Source organism: Chlorocebus sabaeus, chromosome 7 (genome assembly GCF_047675955.1).
Source record: "Chlorocebus sabaeus isolate Y175 chromosome 7, mChlSab1.0.hap1, whole genome shotgun sequence".
NCBI classification, from domain to species: Eukaryota; Metazoa; Chordata; class Mammalia; order Primates; family Cercopithecidae; genus Chlorocebus; species Chlorocebus sabaeus.
Genome location: NC_132910.1, coordinates 130,928,044 through 130,942,542, shown reverse-complemented (window position 1 = coordinate 130,942,542; position 14,499 = coordinate 130,928,044). Strand labels below are relative to the sequence as shown.

Sequence of the window (14,499 nt, the reverse complement as noted above, 5' to 3'; positions counted from 1 at the left end):
CTTCAGAAAATAGATGTGCTCCTTTATTGAGATTTGAAAATTAAATAATTTACAAGCATTATCCTAATTTAAACTTTAGAGAAAGTAATAAAGCTTGAAATGGATGCTTTTCTAAATTTAATAACATTTCAGCACATATTAGCCTGAATTTAATATTAGCCTGAATTTAATAAGTGAAATCTATAAAACCACACAAACTAGAGCAGTTCACATTAAAAGGACTGGCAATACTACACATTAGCAAAGATGCAGAACAAAATACACTCCCATGCACCACCAAGGGGAGTGTAAACTGGTACAACCACCTTAGAAAACAGTTTGACCTTTTCTACTAAAGGCAAATCAGTGAGTCCCTACAACTTACTCAAAGGTGTATTCCCAACAAAAATGACTTCACATATGCTCCAGAAGACATTTACAAGAATGATCTCTGTGGCATTATTTATAGTAGACAAGACATGGAAACAACTCGAGTGTGCCTCAGTTAAATGGATAAATTGAATATGCTGTGTTTATATATTAGAATACTTTCATATAATAAAAATGTAAAGCTATATCTCCACATACCCAACATGTGCAAATCTTACAAACACCACGTAGACCAACAGAATACATTCCATATAACTCCATTGATATAAGGTTCAAAAATCAGCAGAATTAAAACATAGTAGGACCAGGTGTGGTGGCTCACTCCTGTAATCCTAGCACTTTGAGAGGCTGAGGCAGGCAGATCACGAGGTCAGGAGATCGAGACCATCCTAGCTAACATGGTGAAACTCTGTCTCTACTAAAAATACAAAAAATTAGCCAGGCGTGGTGGCGGGCACCTGTAGTCCCAGCTACTCGGGAGGCTGAGGCAGGAGAATGGCGTAAACCCGGGAGGTGGAGCTTGAAGTGAGCTGAGATCACATCACTGCACTCCAGCCTGGGCGACAGAGTGACACTCTGTCTCAAACAAAACAAAACAAAAACATAGTAAAGAGTAATATATATCTTAGGTGGTAAACTTGGGTTTCAAACTTAGGGCCTGAAGATATGAATAAAAGAAATACTATCAGAATAAAAGTCATAATCGAGGTTATTTTTTTAGACTGGAGAAAGTGCAGTTGGGGAGAGGAACACAGGATCCTTGGCATACCCTGCTAGCATTATCCTGTTTCTTCACAGGGCAATAGTTATAGGGGTACACTTTCAAATACTGAATTGCTCTGTGCATTTATATTTATGTTTTTTATATGACTGCTATATTTTTATAATTGTCTAGAAATAAAAGCAAATTATATGATTTTTGTGAAATGTTTGCCTTAAAATATGTTCTTTTTAAGTATGGTGTCATTTGTAGTCTTAAAGATCTGTTTATGAATTGGTAAGCTCCTTATTGACAAAATGTCTAACATCTGACTCTGACCATATTTATATATCCTTGGGTGCCTGGCCCAAGGATATTTTTAATGATCGATTTCACATATAGCCAACTAAAATAGCATTCTAGTAGACTTTTTAAAAGAGAGTCATAGCAACCCAGCACTTTACCAGTCATATGTTTTAAATAGATTTTAGAAAAGTTCTCTTTGTCTGTTAAAGCAGAGTTCTTTGTGATTGACCAGAGAGAACAAGGTTGACAGTTAACTTCTAATGTCTTCAGTGGATTCCAAATCAAGAACAAGAAATGTACATACAGAGAGGAAAAAATTAGAAAACTTTCAAAAAAAATCTCTTAATGCCACTTCTCTGACACTTAAAAGCACTTAATATGCTCAGAAAGAAATTATATTAAATATGCTTAATGTCTTAAATACTGAACTTAATGTCACACTATTTATTATATGTCATCTCTTGAAGTTCATTCTGAGTTTCTGCTTTATACAGGACCTCTGATATTGCTATTTCAAGTTCCTGCAACAAAACCCATGGCACACAGACACTCAGTGAATATTTATTGAATAAATGGTAACACGATAAACTGAATAGCCAGAAAAGAGAGAGACTGCTAGGAAGCATCCCAGCATAACTATTTAAAGGGGGCAAGGTTAAAAGATAAAGAAATCCTTACCTTCTGAGCAAAAAATTACTCTAGGGTAGTCTGTCTTTTATTTAAAATAATGCGACGTATTTCTTACCCGGTGTGCCTTTCAAGAAGCATGATACAAAAGAGAGTAGGAGGACACAGTGCCTACCCCACGTGTAGCAGTTTGAGATGAATGGTCTGAGGAATCCATCGGCCAAAAACAGATCCCACACTAATTCAGCTCCCATAATGCTCACTGGCCAATCCCTGTCTTCAGTGTCTAATCTGTCAGCGTGCAAACACCCTACAGTGTAAAGTTACCATGCTATAGCTCCTTTGTGCATCTTACATAAAATAGTTTGTTTACCAGATCTGGTAGGCACTCACTTAATAAGACCTCACAGGGGTACAAATGCAGCAGATAATTTGGATGAGTAGAGAACTGAAAAACCTATAGCCAGAGATCTAGGAAGATGAAAAATGGGTGCAGACCATGGACTTGTTCTAAGATTCAAGTTGAGAGCTGCTTTATTTTTCCTGTCTTTCTGCATCTCTGAGTACAAATACATGTTGGCTCAATCCAAAAAATGTATTTAGGGCATATTTTAAATTTGCCTAGTATCACTTTAAGTGAGGCTTTTAATGTACCCTTCCATTGGAGGGTTGGAAAGATATTTGTTGTCCAAAAAAACCTACGTTAAAAAAGAAAAAAAAATGTTTTGTTAGTATGCTTTAATTTGGCGTTCATAAAAACAAACTGAATTTTTCTCTTGTTTCTATTGACTTGCACTGTCACCAAATAAAACATAATTTGCAAGTCAAATAGGACCTTAAGTCTAATAACATTTAGCCGCCTAAATCTTATAACTGCTTTCAACATGGACTGATTCTTATGGCATTTGCCAACTTTCTGAATATTTCTGAATACTGTAGTTAAACTATTATTTATTGATTTCTCAGTTTTAGACACCATGTAGTACTTTTTCACAAAGTATTAAAAACAAGGATGTAACCAATATTTCTTACATCTCTCACACACACACACACACACACACACACAGAGGCTTCCCCTCCCCTCAGTCTCCCAATAGAGTTCTACTACAATTTTTAGCTAAGTCAGCAATTAGAATTTATATTTTTGTCCCTATGTTATTTACAATTGAATCATGCACAGTATTATGATTCTTTAAAAATATAGCTTTTCTTCTTAAATCCTTCAGTTAAAAAGTCTCAGATTTGTTTGTCTTGTTTTGTTTTTTGATGGTGTGATTTTTTTTTTTTCCCCATGTACTTAGCACTAATTCCTCCCAAACACTATAGGAAAGGAGTTTTATAATGTGGTTAAAACTATGCAGCAATCTATTATTTTACTACTTACTAATGTTCTTATCAATTTTATTACTTTAAAAATGATATCCCTGCACATCTGACTGATTGTTTTGGGGGCATGCTTCATAGTGTCATTTGGATCCTTTCATATCACTTTAAAACTCTCCTTAAGCATCACCATGAGGAAGAATTGCTTTCACTTCCCTCCTTTGTTGAGGTCACGTTTCCTGCATCCCATATATTTTTGTTTGTTTGTTTGTTTTTTGTCTTGAGACTACTTTCCTGTCATTTCCTGAGAAAGTGTGCAGAGGAAGTAGGATGTTTGAGAGCTGGTGTACCCGAAAAGAACTTCATTCTATTTCCACATGTAATTAATAGTTAATTACAGGGTATAGAAGTCCAAGATGGAAACTGTTTACCTTCTACATGTTAAAAAATGTTTTTCCACAGCCACTAGACACCTTTCAATTGTTGAAAAGTCTTGTACATCAGCAGCCCCCAACCTTTCCGGCACCAGAAACCAGTGTTGTGGAAGACAATTTTTCCGTGGACCAGGGAGTGGGGGATGGTTTCAGGATGTTTCAAATGCATTACATTCGTTGTGCATGTTATTTCTATTATCACATTGTAATATATAATGAAATAATTATACACTCACCATAATGTAGAATCAGTGGGAACCCTGAGCTTGTTTTCTTGCAACTAGGCAGTCCCATCTGGGGGTGATGAGAGACAGTGACAGATCATCAGGCATTAGATTCTCATAAGGAGTGTACAACCTTGATCCCTTGCATGTGCAGTTCACATGATCTGACAGTAGGCAGAGCTCAGGCAGTAATGGAAGCCATGGGGAGTGGCTGTAAATACTTACGAGGCTTCACTCATTCGCCTGCCACTCACCTCATGTTGAGTGACCTGGTTCCTAATAGGCCACAGACTGGTAACAGTTTGGATCTGTTTTTTTCTTGTGAAACTTTTGGGATTTTCCACTTGTGACAGTCTGAAATTTTACAATAATATACCATAATGAGGGCATTTTTCTATTCATTGTACTAGGCACTTGATGGTCCTTATCAATCTAGAAACTGCTGTCCTTCAGTTCTAAAAAAGAATTGTAAAACTTGTTAGGCACTTACTACAACTCCCCACCACCAAGAGACACAGTGTTTGTATTTTTCCTCCAGTTCTTTAGAGATTTCCATTTTTTTCCATTTATCATTGTATTTTTAAAATTTTTGTTAATGTATTTTAAATTCCCAAGATCTCTTTGGTCTTGTCTGAACTCTCCCTTTTTAATCGCTTCCTATTTTCTTTATTGCATTCAATATCTAATGTTCTAATCTTGAGAATAAGCTTTATAGTTTTTAAAAAATGCATTTTGTTCCTGGCTTTATCTCTGTTTCTGCTAAGTCCATTTATCTACTTGCTTGTCTCGTATTATTTTTCATGTTGCAGTTTTCCTCATGTGTATGACGATTATTATTAGTTCTTTAGTCATAATGAACAGTAGGGCACCATAAACCCATTTGGAAGTACCATGCTTGAAGATAACGGGGGTATGTAAACCAATGCAAAGTCACTTAGGAAAAAATTAGCCAGGAGAAATGGGACTTGACCAATGATGTTTAGCCAATAGTAGAAACAACACTGTGGTAGTAGGTTAAGTTGAGCTGAATTTTGGACGGCTTTTGTTAGAGATATCTGAGAGAGATCAAGGTGAAGTTAGAATAATGCAGGCAGTTGTAAATAAAGATCTGGTATAACTGATGCGATATAAAAGTGATAGCTGAAACCAGATGATGGATTTAACTGCCAAGATAGACAAGCACATGAGAAAAAGGTCACTTAGTCCCTGAGAATAATCTGAACTAAAATCCAAATTACTATTTGGAAGTTTCTTGTCACTTTTAAGGAATATCTGCCACATAAGCAACAGAAGAGCAATCATCAGAAAAAAAAATAGAAGAAAGCACTGGGTGGGAAAATTGTCATATTGTTCTTATTCAAAAGTATCCATACTTAGGATAAAAATAATTAAGGTAAGTGGGCTGATAATAAAGATTTATTATCTTCAGCCTTCTAAACACTTACCTAATTCACAACTAGTAAGCACTAGAGTATTTAAAGAGCCCTTCATGTCACAGATTTTTGTTGTAAAATATGAAACTCTACTGAATATTCATTAAGCCCTCCTGGGAATCATTGACAACTTTAGTATACACACGGGATTATTAACTAAACTGTTACGTGCACATTCATTCACCCATCCATTTACATATATTTATACACATATATATGCATGTATATGTGTATATATACACATATGTACATACATACTTGCCTTTGAATACACACTGAATTTGAAGAATTAAAAGAGAAAATTAGCAAGAGATATAACATGCTGGTAGTTTGGCCTAAGCCAAACTTCTCAAATGAGACATTCTAAATTTCTCATTGGGAATATTTTGGAAGTTGATTTCTTGGCAAGATTCTCATTGGTCTTCAAAATTAAAAGTTTATTTATGTAAAATGAAGAGTATAATTAAGTTTTAAGTTATTAGATATTATCTTGATATTTCATACTTCTGTGACTGATCTTATCCATAGTTACTTCTCATTTTCAGGAAAATATACCCATTCCCATTCATCTCCCAGGGACTGCACGACTGAAGACAAAGTGAGCTCCAGTGCTCCACCTCTGTGTATCGTCACTGCATCCGTTCATGGCAATATAATAGTAATAGAATGAAATCCACAAGTTTCCCACTATCCTGTCTTCATCATTGAAGATTATGATAAAAATGATGGAGAAACTGTAGCATACCAGCAATGAGGAAAGAGCGCATCAGAATACCCAGATTTGAATTCTCATTTTACTGTTCATAAACTGTAAAAGGATGCAAATAAAATTATCAAGTAGCTTCAAAGGTTATAATGAGGAAAAATATAAAGCACATATCACAATGCCTGGCATGTAATAAACATCCAAAAAACATTAGTTATTATAAAAAAGCTAATAACTGACCTTGGAGGGTTTACACTGATCCAGGCACCACTACTGCAACTACTGGTTCCTATCTCCAATTTGTCCATTGCCTGCAGAGAACAACTTATTGCTGATTTTTCTTTACCACTGTGCTATTAAAGTAGTTTGACCTCATAAATTACATTGTTCTATCTCAGGATCTGAGCTATAGTCTTATTTTCCTTCTTGTCCTTGCATTATGTATAATGCTGATTAAGAACAATAAAATTGAAGGGTGGAAGATGGGCTTCTTGTGCATGATCAAGAGCCAACAGAGCCTTAACTTCTCACTGCCACTCAAGACACTTGGACAAAGGAATAAAACCAGAAGAAGGAAACAGGAAAGTGAAATTGAACCACAGTTTAATGAAGGAAAATTATTTTTTAAAAAAACCAAACCTAAAAATGATAGCTAAAAGTTAAACTTTTGTCTTAATTGTATACACGAAAGAAGTAAGATATTTTCACTTTGATCTTAAGCAAAGTATTTCAAAAAAATGAAGGGAATGACATTTTCAACAGACATATTGTTAAATGAATAATAAAGGTTATAAGCAGTCATGAACAACTAGAATTCCACTTCTTTAATAATGAACTAGGTCTAAAATTATTCCAGGTATGCTAACATACTTTTGAGTGTGGTTGCCCCCTCAGTTGGGTTATTGACCATTTAGTTCATTTATTAAATTACCATGACTTTGTAGCAGTACTCCTGTTACTATTATCACCCCAACGCATTATAAGAATTGAAGTAGCCGGACACGATGGCTCATACCTGTAATCCCAGCACTTTGGGAGGCCGAGGCAGGCAGATCATGAGGTCAGGAGATCAAGACAATCCTGGCCAACATGGTGACACCCCATATCTACTAAAATACAAAAAAAAAAAAAAAATTAACTGGGCATGGTGGTATGTGCCTGTAGTTCCAGCTACTTGGGAGGCTGAGGCAGGGGAATCCCTTGAACCCAGGAGGAGGAGTTTGCAGTGAGCTGAGATTGCGCCACTGCACTCCAGCCTGGCTACAGAGCAAGACTCCATCTCAAAAAAAAAAAAAAAAAAAGAATTGAAGTAGTATCTCAGGATGTACTGAGTAAATCAGAACTTGCTTCTATGATCTAGTCGTTCTGAAATTCAAAGCAAGTAATGTAGTATTTTCTTAATTAATAAGAAAATAGTCCCTCTGAGAGAGGAAAATCTATAAAAATACACATTATTAAAAGTATTTTTAAAATTAAGGAGCACTTTTCTAAGTTCCGGATAGAAAAATAATGTTATGTGACATTTACCTCAATTCTCTAGAAATAAATGATCTATTGTCTGTGTGTATGTTTATATTTGTTAATGGGTATCTTGTCCATGACTAAGCAAACACTGAGTGAAAGATTTGCATTATGAATGTATGTTAATGAAATTCATATTCTTTTTTTCTATTACGTTAGTGGATTTTATTTTTGTAAGTTAATTTTCTTTTAAGTTCTGAGATACATGTGCAGGATGTGCACGCTTGTTACACAGGTAAACATGTGCCATGGTGGTTTGATGCACCTATCAACCCACCGAAATTCATATCCAAATATAATTTTTGCTTTATTTTAAAATCGTTTGGATAACTTTTGACTATTTTTCTAAAATCCCTACAGAAAACAAAATACTTTATGTCAGTGTACTAAGGCAGTAATACAGAGGACTTCGGTAAGATGGTGAATAAAACACAAATACTTTATTTTCTGCTATCAACTTCAAATCTATTTTCTTTAAGTAAATTGTTTCTGGGCTTCTGCTAGATGGGTGGGTGACACAGTTTGATCCTGTGTCCCCACCCAAATCTCATCTTGTAGCTCCCATAATCCCCACATGCTGTGGGAGGGACCCAGTGGGAGATGATTGAATCATGGAGTGGGTCTTTCCCATGTTGTTCTCATGATAATGAGTGGATCTCATGACATCTGATGGTTTTAAAAATGGGAGTTTCTTTGCACAAGCCCTTTCTTTGCCTGCTGCCATCCATGTAAGATGTGACTTGATTTTTTTTTGGCTTTCGCCATGATTGTGAGTACTCCCTGGCCATGTGGAACTGTAAGTCCAACAAACTTCTTTTGTAAATTGCCCCATCTCAGGTATGTCTTTATTAGCAGTGTGAAAACGGGCTAATACAGTGGGACATCCAGAGTGTGTGGGAACTGAGGATAGAAGATAATAGCACATTAGGGATTTAATAGAGCGAGGGAGATCATCAGAACAAAGAGAAGCAAACTAAAAAATAAGGATTCTCTCATAGAGATAATTTGAACAGAAAACTGACAAGATAATCAAGGGGATTCACACATAAAACAAACCAACTCAAACCAAAGAAAAGCTATAACAATAAGTCTACAATTTTCCAAATAACAAAATGAAATGTAAATCATAGGAGGAGAATGAAATATACTAAATATTCAAATGGACAAAATTTCAAAATATAGAGCAAAATATAAAGTGACAAAATTGTGGTGGGAAAGATAAAATTCCATGACCTGGATACATAACATATTGATAATAGGCATTACTAAGGAATAAAAAAAAAATGAAGGAGATGCATTAATTGAACAAATAATAGAAGTGTTCCTGAAGTGAAAAAACACTTGAGTCTGCAAGTTGAAAGAACAAACCACAGACAGGACTGGGCTGATGAGATAAACCTCCACCTGGATGTATCCTATGGAAACTACTGAACTGGAAAAATAGAAAAAAGCTTATGGGCATCTGGGTAGATATGAAAGGTTGGACACAAAATGAAGAGATCAGATTGGGGTTACTCCCTGCTATATTTGAAGCTAGATGGCAGTAGCAATAGATTTTATAGACTCCTGAGAGAATAGGACTTCAAGACTAGAATCCTAGTCTGGATCACACAATTTTCTTATTTGAGCAATATACAGTATTAAAGATGCAGACTTTGTACAGTAAAGTAAGCCACACAGATAATTCACCTGAGGAAAGTGATAGAGGAATGTAACTACACAACAAATGACCTGAAACAGACACCTCAACAAAATAAAGAGAGGAAGAAGTAACCACAAATTCTGACTCTTGTACCCCCTCCAATAAACATGCGCGCGCGCGCGCACACACACACACACACACACACGTAAACACACATAATGATATGTGCTCCAAGAATATATGGCATGAATTATAAAGAAAAACATTGAAAGAGCAGGATATACTTCAAAACAAATTCTAATAATGGCCCAAAACCCAATAAATAACAGGCTCCAAGGAAAGCTAGGTATTGCATAGGTGTGAGATGGGAGCAAAATAAAAATAATCCAATTATTTCATTTGCTAAAGGAGAGGGAGAACGGTGGACAGGAGACAAGTAAACATACTCTTCCTGTCTCTTGGACTGAAATTGAAGTTGGGGAGTAAGGTGGGGGTAAAGTAAGAAAAAAAAATTAGGATTTGAGAATCACTATATTTATGGGAAAATATAATCTTGCTTTCAAAAATAGAGAAATACATGTTTAACTAGAGGTTAAAAGCAGAGGAAGATAACTATGCAATATGATAACATAATGTATAGGATTTTTAAGGGGCGGAGCAAGATGGCCGAATAGGAACAGCTCCAGTCTCCAACTCCCAGTGCGAGCAACACAGAAGACCGGTGATTTCTACATTTTCAACTGAGGTACTGGGTTCATCTCACTGGGGAGTGCCAGACGATCGGTGCTGGTCAGCTGCTGCAGCCCGACCAGTGAGAGCTGAAGCAGGGTGAGGCATTGCCTCACCTGGGAAGCTCAAGGGGGAAGGGAATCCCTTTTCCTAGCCAGGGGAACTGAGACACACAACACCTGGAAAATCGGGTAACTCCCACCCCAATACTGTGCTTTAAGCAAACAGGCACACCAGAAGATCATATCCCACACCTGGCTGGGAGGGTCCCACGCCCACGGAGCCTCCCTCATTGCTAGCACAGCAGTCTGTGATCTACCGGCAAGGCAGCAGCGAGGCTGGGGGAGGGGCGCCCACCATTGCTGAGGCTTAAGTAGGTAAACAAAGCTGCTGGGAAGCTCGAACTGGGTGGAGCTCACAGCAGCTCAAGGAAACCTGCCTGTCTCTGTAGACTCCACCTCTGGGGACAGGGCACAATAAACAATAACAAATGCAGCAGAAAGCTCTGCAGATGCAAATGACTCTGTCTGACAGCTTTGAAGAGAGCAGTGGATCTCCCAACACGGAGGTTGAGATCTGAGAAGGGACAGACTCCCTGCTCAAGTGGGTCCCTGACCCCTGAGTAGCCTAACTGGGAGACATCCCCCACTAGGGGCAGTCTGACACCCCACACCTCACAGGGTAGAGTACACCCCTGAGAGGAAGATTCCAAAGCAAGAATCAGACAGGTACACTCGCTGTTCAGAAATATTCTATCTTCTGCAGCCTCTGCTGCTGATACCCAGGCAAACAGGGTCTGGAGTGGACCTCAAGCAATCTCCAACAGACCTACAGCTGAGGGTCCTGACTGGTAGAAGGAAAACTATCAAACAGGAAGGACACCTACACCAAAACCTCATCAGTACATCACCATCATCAAAGACCACAGGCAGATAAAACCACAAAGATGGGGAAAAAGCAGGGCAGAAAAGCTGGAAATTCAAAAAATAAGAGCTCATCTCCCCTGCAAAGGAGTGCAGCTCATCGCCAGCAACGGATCAAAGCTGGATGGAAAATGACTTTGACGAGATGAGAGAAGAAGGCTTCAGTCCATCAAATTTCTCAGAGCTAAAGGAGGAATTACGTACCCAGCGCAAAGAAACTAAAAATCTTGAAAAAAAAGTGGAAGAATTGATGGCTAATTAATGCAGAGAAGGTCATAAACGAAATGAAAGAGACGAAAACCATGACATGAGAAATACGTGACAAATGCACAAGCTTCAGTAACCGACTCGATCAACTGGAAGAAAGAATGTCAGCGATTGAGGATCAAATGAATGAAATGAAGCGAGAAGAGAAACCAAAAGAAAAAAGAAGAAAAAGAAATGAACAAAGCCTGCAAGAAGTATGGGATTATGTAAAAAGACCAAATCTACGTCTGATTGGGGTGCCTGAAAGTGAGGGGGGAAATGGAACCAAGTTGGAAAACACTCTTCAGGATATCATCCAGGAGAACTTCCCCAACCTAGTAGGGCAGGCCAACATTCAAATCCAGGAAATACAGAGAACGCCACAAAGATACTCCTCGAGAAGAGCAACTCCAAGACACATAATTGCCAGATTCACCAAAGTTGAAATGAAGGAAAAAATCTTAAGGGCAGCCAGAGAGAAAGGTCGGGTTACCCACAAAGGAAAGCCCATCAGACTAACAGCAGATCTCTCGGCAGAAACTCTTCAAGCCAGAAGAGAGTGGGGGCCAATATTCAACATTCTTAAAGAAAAGAATTTTAAACCCAGAATTTTATATCCAGCCAAACTAAGTTTCATAAGTGAAGGAGAAATAAAATCCTTTACAGATAAGCAAATGCTTAGAGATTTTGTCACCACTAGGCCTGCCTTACAAGAGACCCTGAAGGAAGCACTAAACATGGAAAGGAACAACTGGTACCAGCCATTGCAAAAACATGCCAAAATGTAAAGACCATCAAGGCTTGGAAGAAACTGCATCAACTAATGAGCAAAATAACCAGTTAATATCATAATGGCAGGATCAAGTTCACACATAACAATCTTAACCTTAAATGTAAATGGACTAAATGTTCCAATTAAAAGACACAGACTGGTAAACTGGATAAAGAGTCAAGACCCATCAGTCTGCTGTATTCAGGAGACCCATCTCACACGCAGAGACATACATAGGCTCAAAATAAAGGGATGGAGGAAGATTTACCAAGCAAATGGAGAACAAAAAAAAGCGGGGGTTGCAATACTAGTCTCTGATAAAACAGACTTTAAACCATCAAAGATCAAAAGAGACAAAGAAGGCCATTACATAATGGTAAAGGGATCAATTCAACAGGAAGAGCTAACTATCCTAAATATATATGCACCCAATACAGGAGCACCCAGATTCATAAAGCAAGTCCTTAGAGACTTACAAAGAGACTTAGACTCCCATACAATAATAATGGGAGACTTCAACACTCCACTGTCAACATTAGACAGATCAACGAGACAGAAAGTTAACAAGGATATCCAGGAATTGAACTCATCTCTGCAGCAAGCAGACCTAATAGACATCTATAGAACTCTCCACCCCAAATCAACAGAATATACATTCTTCTCAGCACCACATCGTACTTACTCCAAAATTGACCACGTAATTGGAAGTAAAGCACTCCTCAGCAAATGTACAAGAACAGAAATTATAACAAACTGTCTTTCAGACCACAGTGCAATCAAACTAGAACTCAGGACTAAGAAACTCAATCAAAACCGCTCAACTACATGGAAACTGAACAACCTGCTCCTGAATGACTACTGGGTACATAACGAAATGAAGGCAGAAATAAAGATGTTCTTTGAAACCAATGAGAACAAAGATACAACATACCAGAATCTCTGGGACACATGTAAAGCAGTGTGTAGAGGGCAATTTATAGCACTAAATGCACACAAGAGAAAGCAGGAAAGATCTAAAATTGACACTCTAACATGGCAATTAAAAGAACTAGAGAAGCAAGAGCAAACACATTCGAAAGCTAGCAGAAGGCAAGAAATAACTAAGATCAGAGCAGAACTGAAGGAGATAGAGACACAAAAAACCCTCCAAAAAATCAATGAATCCAGGAGTTGGTTTTTTGAAAAGATCAACAAAATTGACAGACCACTAGCAAGACTAATAAAGAAGAAAAGAGAGAAGAATCAAATCGATGCAATTAAAAATGATAAAGGGGATATCACCACCGACCCCACAGAAATACAAACTACCATCAGAGAATACTATAAACACCTCTACGCAAATAAACGGGAAAATCCAGAAGAAATGGATAATTTCCTGGACACTTACACTCTTCCAAGACTAAACCAGGAAGAAGTTGAATCCCTGAATAGACCAATAGCAGGCTCTGAAATTGAGGCAATAATTAATAGCCTACCAACCAAAAAAAGTCCAGGACCAGATGGATTCACAGCTGAATTCTACCAGAGGTACAAGGAGGAGTTGGTACCATTCCTTCTGAAACTATTCCAATCAACAGAAAAAAAGGGAATCCTCCCTAACTCATTTTATGAGGCCAACATCATCCTGATACCAAAGCCTGGCAGAGACACAACAAAAAAAGAGAATTTTAGACCAATATCCCTGATGAACATCGATGCAAAAATCCTCAATAAAATACTGGCAAACTGGATTCAGCAACACATCAAAAAGCTTATCCACCATGATCAAGTGGGCTTCATCCCTGGGATGCAATGCTGGTTCAACATTCACAAATCAATAAACATAATCCAGCATATAAACAGAACCAAAGACAAGAACCACATCATTATCTCAATAGATGCAGAAAAGGCTTTTGACAGAATTCAACAGCCCTTCATGCTAAAAACGCTCAATAAATTCGGTATTGATGGAGCGTACCTCAAAATAATAAGAGCTATTTATGACAAACCCACAGCCAATATCATACTGAATGGGCAAAAAGTGGAAAAATTCCCTTTGAAAACTGGCACAAGACAGGGATGCCCTCTCTCACCACTCCTATTCAACATAGTGTTGGAAGTTCTGGCTAGGGCAATCAGGCAAGAGAAAGAAATCAAGGGGATTCAGTTAGGAAAAGAAGAAGTCAAATTGTCCCTGTTTGCAGATGACATGATTGTATATTTAGAAAATCCCATTGTCTCAGCCCAAAATCTCCTTAAGCTGATAAGCAACTTCAGCAAAGTCTCAGGATACAAAATTAATGTGCAAAAATCACAAGCATTCTTATACACCAGTAACAGACAAACAGAGAGCCAAATCAGGAATGAACTTCCATTCACAATTGCTTCAAAGAGAATAAAATACCTAGGAATCCAACTTACAAGGGATGTAAAGGACCTCTTCAAGGAGAACTACAAACCACTGCTCAGTGAAATAAAAGAGGACACAAACAAATGGAAGAACATACCATGCTCATGGATAGGAAGAATCAATATCGTGAAAATGGCCATACTGCCCAAGGTAAT

At 37.7% G+C, this 14,499-nt stretch overlaps 1 long non-coding RNA gene across 1 annotated transcript in view; it reads right to left on the bottom strand.

Moving 5' to 3' along the window:
- Nucleotides 1-14,499, bottom strand: part of LOC119622305 (uncharacterized) — a 1,408,766-nt gene that overhangs the window by 1,163,030 nt on the left and 231,237 nt on the right. The window lies entirely within an intron of this gene.